The sequence below is a fragment of the Hyla sarda genome, chromosome 1, assembly GCF_029499605.1.
Source record: "Hyla sarda isolate aHylSar1 chromosome 1, aHylSar1.hap1, whole genome shotgun sequence".
In the NCBI taxonomy this organism is placed as follows: Eukaryota; Metazoa; Chordata; class Amphibia; order Anura; family Hylidae; genus Hyla; species Hyla sarda.
In genome coordinates, this window is record NC_079189.1 from 328,000,966 (window position 1) to 328,020,612 (window position 19,647).

The following is a 19,647-nucleotide window of genomic DNA, read 5'->3' on the forward strand; positions in this document are numbered from 1 at the left end:
AAATTTCCTTACATAAAAAAAAATTTTTTGGGTTTACCATCCATACATTTTAGGGTAAAATGAGTGCTGTCACTACAAAGTATAACTGGTCATGCAAAAAAACAAGCCCTCATGGGTCTGTGAATAGAGATATAAAAGAGTTATGGATTTTAGAAGACGAGGAGGAAAAAACAAAAACGCAAAAAAAAAATTGGCTATGACCTTCAGGGGTTAAAGTGACAGTGTTAAGATTTGCAAAAAACCATTCCTGAGTCTTTATGGACTCAGGGCGTACAGGTACGCCCTGCGGATTTCCAGTCCCCGGCTGTCCGAGACAGCCTCAATCACCCTTATCCAGCAGGAATGAGGTAGCAGGGGTGCCTCCTCACGATCACATGATTGATCAGTTGGAATGACTGACCAATCACTACTCTGCTGGGCGGTGATCGGGGAGGCGATCAGGGCAGGCGGAGGTCCCTTACCTCTCCGGAGGTCAGCTGGGGTCCCCTCAGGAGTGGCGGTGGAGAACTGGAGATGCAGGAGCGGCTGCAGCATCGGCGGTGCTTCTGGCGGCAGGATACAGCAGGTGGTGAGGCATGTTCGCCTCCTACTGTTGCTTAGCAACAACTCCCAGCATGCACAGCCAAAAGGCATGGTGGGAATTGTAGTTATGCAACAGCTGGAGGCACAACTACAACTCCCAGCATGTCCTTTGGTAGTCTGTGCATGCTGGAGGTTGTAGTTATGAAAAAGTGTACCTTCAGCTGTTGCATAGCTACAACTCCCAGCATGCATGGACAACTAAAGGGCATGCTGGGTGTTGTAGTAGTGTGCCTCCAGCTGTTGCATAACTATAACTCCCAGCATGCCCTTTGGCTGTCAATGCATGCTAAGAGTTGTATTTTTGCAACAGCTGAAGGCACACTGGTTGTGAAACACTGAGAGTTTGTTACCTACCTCAGTGTTTCGCAACCAGTGTGCCTCCAGCTGTTGCAAAGATACAACTCCTAGCAAGCACTGAGAGACCGTACATGCTGGGAGTTGTAGGTTTGCAACTGCTGGAGGCACACTGGTTGCGAAACACTGACGGGTGGGTACATTCACACGGACGGGAGTTTACAGTGAGTTACCCGCTGAAAGTTTGAGATGCATAAAATTTTCCGCCACAGCTCAAACTCTCAGCGGGAAACTGGCTGTAAACCTGACTGTGTGAATGTACCCTAAAAACACTACACTACACAAAAAAAAGTTGTTATTATAAGGATAGGGGATAAGATGTCAGATCGTGAGGGTCCTGCCGCTGGCTTCGGCTCCCGACCACGGTGACGTGAGACCGTGACGTCACGACTCCACCTACATGTGATGTCAAGCCCTGCCCCTCAATGAAAGTCTATGGGAGGGGGCTTGGCAGCTGTCACGCCCTCTCCCATAGGCTTGCATTGAGGGGGCGGAGCATGATGTCACAAGGGGGCGGAGCCGTGGTGTCACAATGCTCCGGCCCAGTTATCGACAGTAATCAGACTCGGAGCGAACACGCTCCGGGGACTGATTTTAATGGGGGGTGGCATGCAAGATCACGGGGGTCCCCAGCGGAGGGACCCCCGTGATCAGGCATCTTATCCCCTATACTTTGGATAGGGGATATAATGTCTAAGCGCCGGAGTACCCCTTTAAGGCGAAAATGGGCTGAGTCCTTAACCCCTTAAGGACCGAGTGTTTTTCCGTTTTTGCATTTTCGTTTTTTCCTCCTTGCCTTTAAAAAATCATAATTCTTTCAATTTTGCACCTAAAAATCCATATGATGGCTTATTGTTTGCGCCACCAATTCTACTTTGTAATGACATCAGTCATTTTGCCCAAAAATCTACGGCGAAACGGAAAAAAAATCATTGTGCGACAAAATTGAAAAAAAACGCTGTTTTGTAACTTTTGGGGGCTTCCCTTTCTACGTAGTAAATTTTTCGGTAAAAATGACACCTTATCTTTATTTTGTAGGTCCATACGATTAAAATGATACCCTACTTTTATATGTTTGATTTTGTCGTACTTCTGGAAAAAATCATAACTACATGCAGGAAAATTAATACATTTAAAATTGTCATCTTCTGACCCCTATAACTTTTTTTCTTTTGTGCTTATGGGGCGGTATGAGGGCTCATTTTTTGCGCCGTGATCTGAAGTTTTTAGTTGTACCATTTTTGCATTGATAGGACTTTCGATCGAATTTTTTTGCGTGTACGCCATTGACCGTGCGGTTTAATTAACGATATATTTTTATAATTCGGACATTTCCGCACGCGGTGATACCATATATGTTTATTTTTATTTACACTGTGTTTTTTATTTAATTTTTTTTTTATGGGAAAAGGGGTTAAATGATCTTTATTCACTTTTTTTCCCCACTTTTTTTTGCAGTGTTATAGCTCCCATAGGGACCTATAACACTGCACACACTGATCTATTACATTGATCACTGGTTTCTCATAGGAAACCAATGATCGATGATTCTGCCGCTTGACTGCTCATGCCTGGATCTCAGCGAGACAGCGAGGAGGCAAGTAGGGACCCTCCGGCTGTCCTGTAAGGTGTTCGGGATGCCGTGATTTTGCCGCGGCTATCCCAAACAGCCCACTGAGCTAACTGGCATACTTTCACTTTAGATGCGGCGTTCAACTTTGAACACCGCATCTAAAGGGTTAATAGCGCGCGGCACCACGATCAATGCCGCACGCTATTAGCCACGGGTCCCGGCAGTTGTTAGAGGCCGGGCCCGACCCGCTATGACCCAGGGCCACGCCGTGGCCCCGCGTTATAGATCGGGAGCGGACACATGATGTCCCAGTACGTCATGTGTCCTTAAGGAGTTAAAGGGGTACTCCGGCGCTAAGACATCTTCTCCCCTATCCAAAGGATAGGGGATAAGATGCCTGATCGCTGAGGTCCCGCTGCTGGGGACCCCCGTGATCTTCCACACAGCACCCCGTTAGAATCAGCCCCCAGAGCGTGCTCGCTCCGGGTCTGATTACTGGCGATCACAGGGACGGAGCATAGTGACGTCATGGCTCTGCCCCGTGTGACGTCACGCTTTGCCCCCTCAATGCAAGCCTATGGAGGGAGCGCTGATTCTAACTTGGTGTGGCGTGCAAGATCACGAGGATCCCCAGCAGCGGATCCCCGCGATCAGGCATCTTATCCCCTATCCTTTGGATAGGGGATAAGATGTCTTAGCGCCGGAGTACCCCTTTAAGGGATTAGAGGAGTACTCCACTGGGAAACATAATTGAATCAACTGGTGCTAGAAAGTTAAACAGATTTGTAAATAACTTCTATTAAAAAATCTTAATCCTTCCAGTACTTATCAGCTGCTGGATGATCCACAGGAAGTTCTTTTCTTTTTGTCTGACCATAGTGCTCTTGGCTGACACCTCTGTCCATTTTAGGAACCGTCCAGAGAAGGAGCGAATACCCATAGAAAACCTATCCTTCTCTGGACAGTTCCTTACATGGACAGAGGTGTCAGCAGAGAGCACCGTGGTCAGACAGAAAGAAAATTCTAAATCCACTTCCTGTGGATAATACAGCAGTTGATAAGTACTGGAATAATTAAGATTTTTTAACAGAAGTAATTTACAAATCTGTTTAACTTTCTGGCACCAGTTGAATGAAAAAAAAAAAATAAAAAAATTAAAAAAAAAAAATTAAAAAAAAAAAATATATATATATATAATATATTTTTTTTTTTTCATTTTTTTTTTCATTCAACTGGTGCCAGAAAGTTAAACAGATTTGTAAATTACTTCTGTTAAAAAATCTTAATTAAATCTTATATATATATATATTTCCGGTAGAGTACCCCGTTAAGGTGAAAATGGGCTTGGACCTTAAGGGGTTAATCAAGTAGAAGTGTGGGGAACTGTAGCTGCCTCTCATGCAGCCCTCTATATTACTATGAGCCAAATTACATGGGAGTACAACCTACAGAATACCCCAAAGTAACCTAATACCATAACTATAAAAAAAAAATTAAAAAAGAAAGAGAAATAGCACTCCATGGTGTAAACACCCTATAAATACGGCCAGACGCAAAGTGTGAATGTGCATGCACCAAAGTTGGTTGTGCCAGCCATGCACAATAATGGAAAAAACATCACCTGCATTGCAATTCTTTAAACACAAAGCAGACGCCTTTGCGAATAGTAGATGATGTAGATGCTACTGGTCTAGAATGCTGTGAGGGGATAATGAGGATATACTTCTGACCCCATTTAACCCCTTAAGCACTCAGCCTATTTTGGCCTTAAGGACTCAGACAATTTAATTTTTACGTTTTCATTTTTTCCTCCTCGCCTTCTAAAAATCATAACTCTTTTATATTTTCATCGCCAGACTAGTATGAGGGCTTGTTTTTTGCGCGACCAGTTGTCCTTTGTAATGACATAACTCATTATATCATAAAATGTATGGCGCAACCAAAAAACACTATTTTTGTGGGAAAATTTAAAAGAAAAACGCAATTTTGCTAATTTTGGAAGGTTTCGTTTTCACACCGTACAATTTACGGTAAAAATGGCATGTGTTCTTTATTCTGACGGTCAATTAGATTAAAATGATACCCATTATTACATACTTTTATATTATTGTTGTGCTTAAAAAAAATCACAAACTTTTTAACCAAATTAGTACGTTTATAATCCCTTTATTTTGATGACCTAACTTTTTTATTTTTCCGTATAAGCGGCGGTATGAGGGCTCATTTTTTGCGCCATGATCTGTACTTTTCTTTGATACCACATTTGCATATAAAAAACTTTTAATACATTTTTTATAATTATTTTTTATTAAAATGTATTAAAAAAGTAGCAATTTTGGATTTTTTAAAATTTTTTACGTTCACGCCGTTCACCGTACGGGATCATTAACAATTTATTTTAATATTTCGGACATTTACGCACGACGTGATACCAAGTATGTCTATTAAATTAATTTTTTACGCTTTTTGGGGATAAAATAGCAAAAAACGGATGTTTAACTTTTTTATTGGGGGAGGGGATTTTTCACTTTTTTTTTACTTTTAAATTTTTTTACATTTTTTTTACACTTGAATAGTCCCCATAGGGAACTATTCATAGCAATACCATGATTGCTAATACTGATCTGTTCTATGTATGGGACATAGAACAGATCAGTGTTATCGGTCATCTTCTGCTCTGGTCTGCTCGATCTCAGACCAGAACAGGAGACGCCGGGAGCCGGACAGAGGCAGGTGAGGGGACCTGTGTGCGGCGTTCCGAATGATTGGATCCCCGCAGCAGCGCTGCGGGCGATCCGATGATTCATTTAAATCGCGTACTGCCGCAGATGCCGGGATCTGTATTGATCCCGACACCTGAGGGGTTAATGGCGGACGCCCGCGAGATCGCGGGCGTCGGCCATTGCCGGCGGGTCCCTGGCTGCGATCAGCAGCCGGGATCAGCCGTGCATGACACGGGCATCGCTCCGATGCCCGCGGTTATGCACAGGACGTAAAAGTACCACCGCACCAGGACGTACATTTACGTCCTGCATCCTTAAGGGATTAAAGAGTATCTGTCACCAAACTAAACTTTTACTATATTGTTCCTTATGTAATCATAAGACACTTTGCTATTTACTTTCTGTTAAAATTCTCAACCTTTATATGTTTTTAATATGCTTGAAAAAATGGCCACTAGGTGTCTCCGTTGTTTTCCCTACCACAAGTCAAATAGCTAGTTTGTTCTTCTCTCTGCTTGGCAGGAGACCAAACTCAGGTGCGTGGGCAGCATGGTGAGGCACAGCTCTTGCAGGTTTCAGTGAGGAATGCCCAATTTCTTCTGCCGGGAGCTTGCACAATGTGAGCAAGGGGAAAGGTATTTTTAACCCCGTAAAAACCTAGCATTTTTCAGTTTTTTCCTCCTTACCTTTTAAAAATCATAACCCTTTCAATTTTGCACCTAAAAATCCCTATTATGGCTTATTTTTTAAGCCACCAATTCTACTTTGTAATGACTTCAGTCATTTTACCCAAACATCTACGGTGAAACAAAAAAATCATTGTGCAACAAAATTGAAGAAAACAAACAATTTAGTAAATTTTGGGGGCTTCCGTTTCTACGCAGTACATTTTTCAGTAAAAATGACACTTTATCTTTATTCTGTAAGTCTATACAATTAAAATAATATCCTACTTATATAGGTTTGATTTTGTCTTCTGGAAAAAATCATAACTACATGCACAAAAATTAACACGTTTAACCCCTTAAGGACACATGACGTTCTCATACGTCTCCATTTCCGAGTCCTTAAGGACACATGACGTATGAGAACGTCATGTGTTTTACCGGCCCCCCGCAACCATCTGGAGCGGAGCCGGTCCCCGATGCCTGCTGAAATCGTTCAGCAGGCATCGGGGCATATCGCCCAGGGGGGTCATTATGACCCCCCATGTCGGCGATGGCCGCAGATCGCTGGACAATTCAGTCCAGCGATCTGCGGCAGATTCCGGGTCAATCGGGTCTCCAGTGACCCGGTGACCCGGAATTATTGGCTGATCGGGGCCGTCAGAGACGGCCCCGATCAGCCAGAGCCAGCAGGGGTGAGGTGGCACTGGTGCCACCTCACGATCGCCCTGATTCGTCGGCCGGATTACCGGCCGACCAATCAGGGCGCCTGCTGCGGGTGTCACTCCCGCAACCCGCTCCTCTTCCGGAGGACGTGAGCGGGTGCGGGACGTGCACCCCGGGTGCTGGGGACCCCGATCCTCGGCGCCCCTGTTGGGATCGGGGCCCCAGGAGCAGCGGCGGCGGAGACGACGAGGGACTGACCTGTGCGGCGAGGATCGTTGGGGTGAGTGACAGCCTCCTGCTGTTGCTTAGCAACAGCTCCCAGCATGCAAAAAGGGCATGCTGGGAGCTGTAGTTATGCAACAGCAGGAGGCAGACCACCACAACTCCCAGCATGCCCTTATGGGCATGCTGGGACTTGTAGTTTTGCAACAGCTGGAGGCACATTCTTTCTATGGAAAAGTGTACCTTCAGCTGTTGTGTAACTACAACTCCCAGCTTGCACAATCAGCTAAAGTGCATGCTGGGAGTTGTAGTGGTGCATCTGGTGGTTGCATAACTACAACTCCCAGCATGCCCGTTGGCTGTCGGTGACTGCTGAGAGTTGTAGTTTTGCAACAGCTGAAGGCACACTGAGTTAAGTAGTAAACCAGTGTGTCTCCAGCTGTTGCATAACTACAATCCCCAGCATCCCCAGCCAAAGTAGTATGCCTCCAGCTGTTGCATAACTACAACACCCAGCATGCCCTTCCGCTGTCCGTACATGCTGGGGGTTGTAGCTTTTGCAACAGCTGAAGGCACACTGGTTGCAAAACACTGAGTTTGTTACCAAACTCGGTGTTTCACAACCAGTGTGCCTCCAGCTGTTGCAAAACTACAACTCCCAGCATGCACTGATAGACCGTACATGCTGGGAGTTGTAGTTTTGCAACAGCTGGATGTTCCCCCCCCCCCCCCCAATGTGAACGTACAGGGTACACTCACATGGGCGGAGGATTACAGTTAGTATCCGGCTGCAAGTTTGAGGTGCGGCAAAATTTCTGCCGCAGCTCAAACTGCCAGCGAGAAACTACTGTGAACCCCCCGCCCGTGTGACTGTACCCTAAAAACACTACACTACACTAACACACAATAAAATAAAAAGTAAAAAACACTACATATACACATACCCCTACACAGCCCCCCTCCCCTCCCCAATAAAAATTAAAAACGTCTGGTACGCCACTGTTTCCAAAACGGAGCCTCCAGCGGTTGCAAGACTACAACTCCCAGCATGCACTGATAAACCGTACATGCTGGGAGTTGTAGTTTTGCAACAGCTGGATGTCCCCCCCCCCCCCCCCAATGTGAACGTACAGGGTACACTCACATGGGCGGAGGATTACAGTTAGTATCCGGCTGCAAGTTTGAGCTGCGTCAAATTTTCTGCTGTAGCTCAAACTGCCAGCGAGAAACTACTGTGAACCCCCGCCCGTGCGACTGTACCCTAAAAACACTACACTACACTAACACAAAATAAAATAAAAAGTAAAAAACACTACATATACACATACCCCTATACAACCCCCCTCCCCAATAAAAATGAAAAATGTCTGGTACGCCACTGTTTCCAAAACGGAGCCTCCAGCTGTTGCAAAACAACTACTCCCAGTATTGCCAGATAGCCGTTGACTGTCCAGGCATGCTGGGAGTTTTACAACAGCTGGAGGCACCCTGTTTGGGAATCACTGGCGTAGAATACCCCTATGTCCACCCCTATGCAAGTCCCTAATTTAGGCCTCAAATGCGCATGGCGCTCTCACTTTGGAGCCCTGTCGTATTTCAAGGCAACAGTTTAGGCCACATATGGGGTATCGCCGTACTCGGGAGAAATTGGGCTTCAAATTTTGGGGGGTATTTTCTGCTCTTACCCTTTTAAAAAATGTAAAATTTTTGGGAAAACAAGCATTTTAGGTAAAAAAAATATATATTTTTTTTACATATGCAAAAGTTGTGAAACACCTGTAGGGTATTAAGGTTCAAATTACCCCTTGTTACGTTCCCCGAGGGGTCTAGTTTCCAAAATGGTATGCCATGTGGTTTTTTTTTTGCTGTCCTGGCACCATAGGGGCTTCCTAAATGCGGCATGCCCCCAGAGCAAAATTCGCTTTCAAAAAGCCAAATGTGACTCCTTCTCTTCTGAGACCTGTAGTGCGCCAGCAGAGCACTTTTCACACCCATATGGGGTGTTTTCTGAATCGGGAGAAATTGGGCTTCAAATTTTGGGGGGTATTTTCTGCTATTACCCTTTTTAAAATTGTAAAAATTTTGGGAAACCAAGCATTTTAGGAAAAACATATATATATTTTTTTACATATGCAAAAGTCGTGAAACACCTGTAGGGTATTAAGGTTCACATTACCCCTTGTTACGTTCCCCGAGGGGTCTAGTTTCCAAAATGGTATGCCATGTGTTTTTTTTTTTTGCTGTTCTGGCACCATAGGGGCTTCCTAAATGCGGCATGCCCCCAGAGCAAAATTTGCTTTCAAAAAGCCAAATGTTACTCCTTCTCTTCTGAGACCTGTAGTGCGCCAGCAGAGCACTTTTCACCCCCATATGGGGTGTTTTCTGAATCGGGAGAAATTGGGCTTCAAATTTTGGGGGGTATTTTCTGCTATTACCCTTTTTAAAAATGTAAACATTTTGGGAAAACAAGCATTTTAGGTATAAAATAATTTTTTTTTTTTTACATATGCAAAAGTCGTGAAACACCTGTAGGGCATTAAGGTTCACGTTACCCCTTGTTACGTTCCCCGAGGGGTCTAGTTTCCAAAATGGTATGCCATGTGTTTTTTTTTTTTTGCTGTTCTGGCACCATAGGGGCTTCCTAAATGCGGCATGCCCCCAGAGCAAAATTTGCTTTCAAAAAGCCAAATGTTACTCCTTCTCTTCTGAGACCTGTAGTGCACCAGCAGAGCACTTTTCACCCCCATGCGAGGTGTTTTCTGTATCGGGAGAAATTGGGCTTCAAATTTTGGGGGGTATTTTCTGCTATTACCCTTTTTAAAAATGTAAAATTTTTGGGAAACCAAGCATTTTAGGTAAAAAAAATATATATTTTTTTTACATATGCAAAAGTCGTGAATCACCTGTGGGGTATTAAGGTTCACTTTACCCCTTGTTACGTTCCCTGAGGGGTCTAGTTTCCAAAATGGTATGCCATGTGTTTTTTTTTGCTGTCCTGGCACCATAGGGGCTTCCTAAATGCGACATGCCCCCCAAAAACCATTTGTCGCTCCTTCCCTTCTGAGCCCTCTACTGCGCCCGCCGAACAATTAACATAGACATATGAGGTATGTGCTTACTCGAGAGAAATTGGGTTTCAAATACAAGTAAAAATTTTCTCCTTTTTATCCCTTGCAAAAATTCAAAAATTGGGTCTACAAGAACATGCGAGTGTAAAAAATGAAGATTTTGAATTTTCTCCTTCACTTTGCTGCTATTCCTGTGAAACACCTAAAGGGTTAATACACTTACTGAATGTTTTTTTGAATACTTTAGGGGGTGTAGTTTTTATAATGGGGTCTTTTGTGGGGTATTTCTAATATGAAGACCCTTCAAATCCACTTCAAAACTGAACTGGTCCCTGAAAAATAGTGAGTTTGAAAATTTTGTGAAAAATTTCAAAATTGCTACTGAACTTTGAAGCCGTATGGTGTCTTCCAAAAGTAAAAACTCATAAATTTTATGATGCAAACATAAAGTAGACATATTGTATATGTGAACCCAAAAAAAATATATTTTGAATATCCATTTTCCTTACAAGCAGAGAGCTTCAAAGTTAGAAAAATGCAAAATTTTCATTTTTTTCATCAAATTTTGGGATTTTTCACCAAGAAAGGATGCAAGTTACCATAAAATTTTACCACTAAGTTAAAGTAGACTATGTCATGAAAAAACAGTCTCGGAATCAGAATGATAAGTAAAAGCATTCCAGAGTTATTAATGTTTAAAGTGACAGTGGTCAGAATTGCAAAAAACGCTCCGGTCCTTAAGGTATAAAATGGCCTGGTCCTTAAGGGGTTAAAATTGTCATCTTCTGACCCCTATAACTTTTTAATTTTTCAGTGTACGGGGCGGTATGAGGGCTCATTTTTTGCGCCATGATCTTTAATCGTGTCATTTTTTTTTTGATCAGACTTTTTGATTGCTTTTTATTAATTTTTTTCATGATATAAAAGTGACTAGAGATGAGCGAACTTCCAGTAATTCGATTTGTCACGAACTTCTCGGCTCGGCAGTTGCTGACTTTAGCCTGCATAAATTAGTTCAGCTTTCAGATGCTCCGGTGGGCTGGAAAAGGTGGATACAGTCCTAGGAGTGAGTCTCAGTAAACGCTGAGCCGAGAATTTCGTGACAAATCGAATTACTGAAAGTTCGCTCATCTCTAAAAGTGACCAAAAAGACGCTTTTTTTTTTTTTTTTTTTACACTTTTAGTCCCCTTAGGGGACTTTTAGGAGGAATCATTAGATTCCTCATACAGATCTATGTGGTTTCATAAAACCACAATGATCTGTGTGCTCTGCGCTCGATTGATAAAGCCTGGTCCTGCCAGGCTTTATCATTCTCAGTGCAGCAGCCAGCACAGGAGGAGTGGTAAGCCCTGCAGCTACTTCAGCAGTGGATCGCCCCCCCCCCCCCCCCGATCACACTGCAGGGGTGGGGCGATCCACCCCACTGGACCACAAGGGATGGTTTAAATGTCCCTTTAGACGCCACTGTCAAAATTGACACTAAAGGGTTAATAGCCACCCGTGGCAATCGCCGCATATCTGCTGTCAACGCCGGCCCCTAGCTACAGGAATCAGCTGGGGGCCAGCCGGTATGACGTGGGCTCGAGTCGGGAGCCCTTACCATACAATAGTTGCTGTCTCAGGACGAGTCGGCTCGTCCTTAGACGGCAACCAGTTAAAGCTCAGATTTTTTTTTTTTTTTTTTTTACAGCAGAAGGGGGGGAGTGGGTAGGATAGTTAGGGAATATAATCTGAGTTAGTTTAGAAAATATGTAGAAATTATAAATATAAAATATTGATGTGAACCAGTCCTCAAAAGCACAGGGGAGAGAAAAAGGAAAAGACCAGTGGAGATGGGATCCAAGAAATGGTCTTTATTATATAAAAAGGATATATATGACCAATCGCCTAGCAGGGCCCTTGCTAAAGGCGAATGGAATATACTGGGTAAAAAATAGATATAATAAAAAATACAGAATATAGTAGCATTAAAATGAAATAAATATGATGGGTAAGTAGCACCAAAGAAAATTCATTAATTAAATATCTGCTGCATATATCAGGAGAAAACGTTCTCAGTCCATGTAATTCATAGGGATATTTCAATGAAAAATCCACAAGAAATGTCCAGAATGAAAAGTCACAATTAGTTTGGGTGTGTCCGGAGTAACAGTATATATGGTAGTGAGTGTAGCGACAATAGCTACAATAGGAAATTCATGGACAGGTAATGCAGACAATGTGGCAAACACTGTCAGCGATGAAGATGTCAAGTCTCGGTGCACAGCACCACTCACCCTCCTTTGGAGTCCTCAGGTCCGGGCTGGCACGGCTGAGTCCGGCACTCTGGATATCAATGCCCGCCTGGGTGGTATGCTGGGTGAGTGGCTGAATCTCCGGGGGTCCGAGTGTCCTGGGCTGGCACGGGAGGCGTCCGGCCTTGGGGAGGATGATGTCCAGGAGTAGCTCTGCCGACCGGGGCTGTGAGTGGATGCAGGTAACAGGTGGTGCGGATTGCACGTATGAATAAGGTGCTAACAGCGCGCGTGCAGCAGTGGTCCCGGAATCGATGGCATCCAGCTGTACGTGCAATCCGCACCACCTGTTACCTGCACCCTCTCACAGCCCCGGTCGGCAGAGTTACTCCTGGACATCATCCTCCCCAAGGCCGGACGCCTCCCGTGCCAGCCCAGGACACTCGGACCCCCAGAGATTCAGCCATTCACCCAGCATACCACCCAGGCGGGCATTGATATCCAGAGTGCCGGACTCAGCCGTGCCAGCCCGGACCTGAGGACTCCAAAGGAGGGTGAGTGGTGCTGTGCACCGAGACTTGACATCTTCATCGCTGACAGTGTTTGCCACATTGTCTGCATTACCTGTCCATGAATCTCCTATTGTAGCTATTGTCGCTACACTCACTACCATATATACCGTTACTCCGGACACACACAAACTAATTGTGACTTTTCATTCTGGACATTTCTTGTGGATTTTTCATTGAAATATCCCTATGAATTATATGGACTGAGAACATTTTCTCCTGATATATGCAGCAGATATTTAATTAATGAATTTTCTTTGGTGCTACTTACCCATCATATTTATTTCATTTTAATCCTACTATATTCTGTATTTTTTATTATATCTATTTTTTACCCAGTATATTCCATTCGCCTTTAGCAAGGGCCCTGCTAGGCGATTGGTCATATATATCCTTTTTATATAATAAAGACCATTTCTTGGATCCCATCTCCACTAGTCTTTTCGTTTTTCTCTCCCCTGTGCTTTTGAGGACTGGTTCACATAAATATTTTATATTTATAATTTCTACATATTACATTAGGCCTTTTGGGTGAAAGCAACACCTTTAACCTCAAGCACATTATTTCTTTTATCCTAAGTGAGCTACACATATTTTACATTTCCAGTTTAGAAAATATGCTTTGATGACAGATACTCTTTAACTGTTGGATGAACTGTAATTTTCTGTCTAAACATTTCGTCATAGGTGAGCCATACAAACCACCAAAATTCCTATAAGCTTCAAGAACTATATTGATGTGCTGAAATAGCAATTCACATGAATGAGGACAATTTTCACCTAAAACGTCTGAATAAAGACAAAATGCTTGTAACCAATAGTTAAAATTTCTATACAGTTGTCCCTCAACTTACAATGGCCTCAACATATAATAGTTTCAACATACAATGGTCTTTTCTGGACAATTGTAACTTGAAGCCATACTCAACATACAATGCTTCGTACAGTTCAGATCTGCGAAACATGCCAATTGCCGGAAAAACTGACCAATTAGCATGGGCATTCACTGGTAAAACACCTGTATTATTGAAGTGTATGCACTGAATTTCTGTCTGGTATCACCCCCTACAGTACAAGGAGGTACTACATGTTCTTTACTACTCTTAACCTGTGCCAAGGTTAGCTGCTCCTTTGGCCACCAAGTAAGGGTGGCTACATTTAACTTTTTCAGGACATTGTGTGTACTGTGCAGGACAGTGATTTACAGCTCCCAGCAGATCTTTCTTACTTTTATATGTAAGAACTTGTTTTATGTATATTAGTTATCTACTTATTTTTCTTTAATCCTCACTTTTTCCTATTTTGGATGACATTATGAACCAATTACCAGGTTTCCATAGAGTTGGGGTCTCAACATACAATGGTTTCAACATACATTGGTTGTCCTGGAACCAATTAATATTGTAACTTGAGGGACCACTGTATTTAGTTTATTTTACCTTGATTATTTACTTTATTATGTGCTGCTTGTACATGCAAAATCACAGAATGTGCAGAATCTTGTGATACTATTTTTTGTTGACTAACGAGAAAAGCTTTTGTGAGTCAAAAGCATTGCTGCTCACACATATAATACATTGCAGTACAGATCTGTATTGCAATGGATTATGCCTGTCAGGGTTCCACTGATATTCATAGCAGATCAGACTGAGTGCCCGACAATATGTCACAATAATTGGTATAGTTGCCACCATTCTAAAAAAGGCAACCATGCCACCTAAAATCTGTTGCCCGAATTGTAGCCCACTATCAGCCGCCTAACCCGAGCACCAGAGCACCAGAGGCAGACACCTCCAGCTCACAACTAATTGATGGCTTTGCATCTCCATGCTGTAACTCTGCTCGTTGCACAGTGGTTGAGGAAAGTCTGACACAAATCATGTTTGTGCGTCGCCATTTTCTGCCAGTCATAATTTCTTTTTTTTATACTAACACTTTTGTGTGAGAGTTAATTTTTTCCATGATAAGTTAACATTTTTTGTGGTACCATTTTGGGGTACATGTGAAATTTAAATTGCTATTTATATTTTAGTTTAGAGAGAAGGCATTAACATAAAGTTGCACATTTGGCAAGTTTCTATGTTATTTATTTTTTATTTTTGCTAAAACATAATCTATATATATATATATATATAAAACTCAACGTGTGTGTGTATGTTTATGTATGTATGTTCCACAAAAACTTTCAAACGGCTAAAGATATTAACATGTTACTTGTATGTCAACAACAAACATAGGATAGTTAATTTAACCCTTACTCACCCCCATTTGCCAGGGGCGGGGCTTATGTTTAAAGTCCCATACAAGTCAATGGGAAATATATGTTACTGCATAACTTCCAAACGGCTGGAGATATTTCGATAATACTTGGTCACATGTTACTTATATGTCCACTTAAAATATAGGATAGTTAATTTAACCCTTAACTACCCCCATTTGTGAGGGTCAGTGTTTTTTTTTTAAAGTCCCATGCAAATCAATGGTAAATGTATGTTCCCATCTAATTTCCGTTAGGCTGGAGATATTTCAATGCCTGGTACACATATTACGGTCGGGATAGGAGGACGGGATAGGAGGTCGGGATAGGAGGACGGGATATGAGGACGAGATATGAGGTCGGGATAGGAGGTCGTGTAGGAGGTCGGGATAGGATGTCGGGATAGGAGGACAAGATGGGAGGACGGGATATGAGGATGGGATAGGAGGTCTGGATAGGAGGTTGAGATAGGAGGACGGGATAGGAGGTCAAGATAGGAGGTCGATATATGAGGTCGGGAAAGGAGGACGGGATAGGAGGTCGAGATAGGAGGATGGGATAGGAGGTCAAGATAGGAGGTCGAGATATGAGGTCGGGAAAGGGGGTCGGGATAGGAGGACGGGATAGGAGGTCGAGATAGGAGGTCAGGATAGGATGTCAGGATAGGAGGTCGGGATAGGAGGACAAGATAGGAGGATGGGATATGAGGACGGGATAGGATGTCTGGATAGGAAGTTGGTATAGGAGGTCGAGATAGGAGGACGGGATAGGAGGTCAAGATAGGAGGTCGAGATATGAGGACAGGAAAGGAGGTCGGGATAGGAGGACGGGATAGAAGGTCTGGATAGGAGGTCAGGATAGGAGGTCGAGAAAGGAGGACGGGAAAGGAGGTCGGGATAGGAGGACAGGATAGGAGGTTGAGATAGGAGGTCGGGATAGGAGGTCGAGATAGGAGGACGGGATAGGAGGTTGAGGACAGGATAGCAGGACGGGATAGGAGGATGGGATAGGAGGTCGGGATAGGAGGTCGGGATAGGAGGACGGGATAGGAGGACGGGATAGGAGGTTGGGACAGGAGGTCGAGATAGGAGGTTCCTCCTTTGTTTATTTTCCTCCCCAAAAAGGAGTAGGAAGGAAAAACCGGGCAACGCCGGGTACTCAGCTAGTCAATAATAAAATATTTTTTTATTTATTTACTTTTGTTTTTTTATGAAAACGGTAAACAAATTTAAATAGTATTCAGTACAGAAAAAACATGCCAAAGGGATGTGTATATATATATATATATATATATATATATATATATATATATAGTAGTCAAGTAGAAGCAGTGGCACTCCAAGCTGGTGAAATAAAGTGATGTCTTTATTTACTGCAAAGTGAGCTACGTTTCGGCAGCCTCCCGCTGCCTTTGTCAAGCAACAAAATGGTGGAGGAGGAGGGTACTTATAGGTCACGCAGGACCGCCCTCATAATTAGAGTTGGCATGTAAACAAATCAATGTGGTATGCAATAACAGCGATCAAAATCAAATAACAGTGCATTATACATGTGTACGTGTACGTGGAAAAGATGCACAGATAGTCCATAGAACAAACAATGTGACAATGAAATGCTGTGGCAGTTCTACAATCTAGATGCACAAGTGGGCGGGGGGCCGCGGTCACTCACCCGGCGAGGCAGCATGACGTGAAGGCAAAGACCAAGGCATTTCTGGCATGTACGGGAGCTTCATGCGGCGTGCGGAAGTGACGAATGTCAACAAACACCATGTGGGCTGTTCTGTGCACTGGATCCTAGAGACCGGAGCGTCCTGTGCGGCGCATGCGCACACTGGGAAGGAGCGAGGACAGCGCCATCTTGAAAGTGGGATGTGTGGGCTCCGGTGTTTCACGGCAATCTCCTGGTGGGTGATTTCTGCACAAGGTAAAGACCAGAGTGTCACGGGAACCGCAGCTCTCTAGTTGTCCTGTGGGGCAACTCCGGTGGCCACCAAAGGCAGTCAGCACAGAGTGCCTGTGTGCCACCCGTCACTGGATAAGTGACAGCACCTGGTTGGAGTCACAAATGGGTGGGCTGTCCAAGGAGGGGGTGGTCTCAGGTCCAAGTGCTAGTGGTGTGTTGTGTGTGGACAAGGTGCCTGGTCTGCCTGGAGGGTTGTCATGGGTGAGTGAGGGGCCTAGAGTCCACTTCTGCAAAGAGAAACAAAGAAAAGTTAGAGTGAATAAAAGAAGTTTATATACAATAAAATAAAGTAAAATGATGTAAGGACCAAACATATACTGAGAGGGAGGACAAAAGGAGATGAGCAGAGCTAATTATGCATTGCAAATATCGTGAGTAACAGTGAATTCAACGTTAAGGCCTGCAGGTTTCAGTGAATTCAGCTCGTAGATCCACCAGAGCTCTCTACGTTTAAGTTTGGCGGATCTGTTACCCCCACGTTTAGGAAGGGGTACATGGTCTAACAGGGTAAATTTCAAGTCTTTTTCATGATGTTTGTGTTCAGTAAAGTGCTTTGGCACTGGTAAGTCAAGTTTCCCCTTTCTGATGGTGTATCTGTGTTGGGTGATTCTTACTTTTGCTTCCAACAAAGTTTCCCCCACGTACAGAAGACGGCAAGGGCATTGTAAGACGTAGACGACATAGGGGGTGGTGCAAGTTAGATATTGTTTTATGTCATATGTTTTGCCTGTAGTAGGGTGTATAAATTGGTTGCCTTTTGCCATGTATGAGCAGTTGACACAGGTTCTGCATGGGAAGGAGCCTGGGTTGGCACCCCTGAAGTAGCTTTGTGTGTTCTTAGAAAGGGCAATATCTGCTTTGACGAGTTTGTCCTGCAGATTGGGTGGACGTCTATAGGCCATGATAGGGGGATTGTGTAGTTCTGGGATGTTGTCTGTACCGTTACGCAGGACATGCCAATGTTTCCTGAGAATGTTGGAAACTTTCTGTGACATTCCCGAGTAGGTAGAGACAAAGGCTAGTCGTTGTTGTGGTTGTTTGATATTGGTCCTGAGAAGGCTTTCTCTAGTCATGGATTTAACTTTGTCTTTGCTTTCTAACACTAATCGTTTAGGGTACCCTCTGTCGAGAAAGTTGTTGACCAAAGAGTCAAGGGCTGTGTCAACCCGAGAGTCGGAGCCGACAATTCTCCTGGCTCTAATCATCTGACTTATAGGTAGGGAGCGGACCATGCTCCGGGGGTGATGACTGTCAAAGCGTAGCATGGAATTACTGTCGGTGGGTTTGGTGAAAATGTCAGAGTCAAGATGGTTTTGAACTATGGTGATTTGTGTGTCGAGGAAATGGATGGTAGATTTGGATGATGTGATGGTGAATTCAAGTCCTGGAAAAATTTGGTTGAGGAACAAGTGAAAGTCAGTGAGTTGAGGGTCTGTGCCGGTCCATACGAGAAAGACGTCATCTATGTATCTCCACCACTTCAAAACATGTTTGAAGTGGGGAGATACACAGATCGCTTCCTCTTCCAGGTGTGTGACAAAGAGGTTCGCATATGTGGGCGCCACATTGGTGCCCATTGCGGTGCCTACGAGTTGGACATAGAAGGTATCATTGAATGTAAAATAGTTTTTTGTGAGAACCAGTTGTAGTAGTGTGATGATGAAATCGAGTTGGTCAGGTGAAAAATCGGATTGAATGCGTGTTTTGACTGCCTGGACACCTCCATCATGTGGGATGGAGGTGTATAGGCTGGTGACATCGAATGTGACAAGTGTGGAGTTGTCAGGAATGAAGAGGTCATGGATTTTGTTGAGAAAATCGCCGGTATCTCTAATGTAGGAGCGGGCATTATAGACATAGGGTCTAAGCACTTTGTCTAAAAAAATGGAAATGTGACTGGTTAGTGATTCGCGGCCGGAAACAATCGGTCTGCCAGGTGGGTTTTGTAGTGTCTTGTGAATTTTAGGAAGGAGGTAGAGTACTGGGGTGATGGGGTGTTGTACAATGAGAAAATGGAAAAGCGCTCTGTCGATGAGGCCATTGTTGTATGCAGGTGTGATGATGTTTTGAATATCACGGCTGTAATCCCACTTGGGATCTGTGGAGAGTTGTCTGTATGTGGTACCGTCATTTAATTGTCTGGTGGCTTCCCTGAGATATTGTGAGCGATCCATGACCACAACCGCACCTCCCTTGTTGGCGGGTTTGACCACCAGGTTGTGGTCATGGATCAGCTCATTCAGGGCGGACATTTGTGCTGTTGTCATGTTGGGATGTAGCAGTTGGTTAGTGTTGGTTTTCAGTCTGGCTATGTCTTTTTTGACCAAGATGTGAAAGGTATCAATGATGGGCATAGGTGCATTGGGTGAAAAGTCGCTAGGGACGGAAATGTCAGAATTTTTGAGGGTAAAAGTGGGGTTGGTGTCACTGGGGCGGATGTCATCACATGTGGAGTCAGTGAGTCTGTGGGAAAACCAAGATTTAAGGCTGAGCTTTCTCACGAACTGATGTATATCAAGTTCCATTTGGAACCAGTCTATGTCAGTACATATGCAAAAATTTAGACCTTTAGATAGCAGTTTAACATGATCATCGGTTAACACAGTGGAAGAGATATTTACCACATGTTTTTGGGAAGTCTCTTGTATGTCGTGGTTTTCAGCTGTGATGGTATCTTGAGGTCCAGTTTCTGGCCTCGAGTGTGTACGTGGTCGGTTCCGCCGGATGCCACCTCGCCGGGTGGGTTTACGGTGGGCACGTCCATTTCT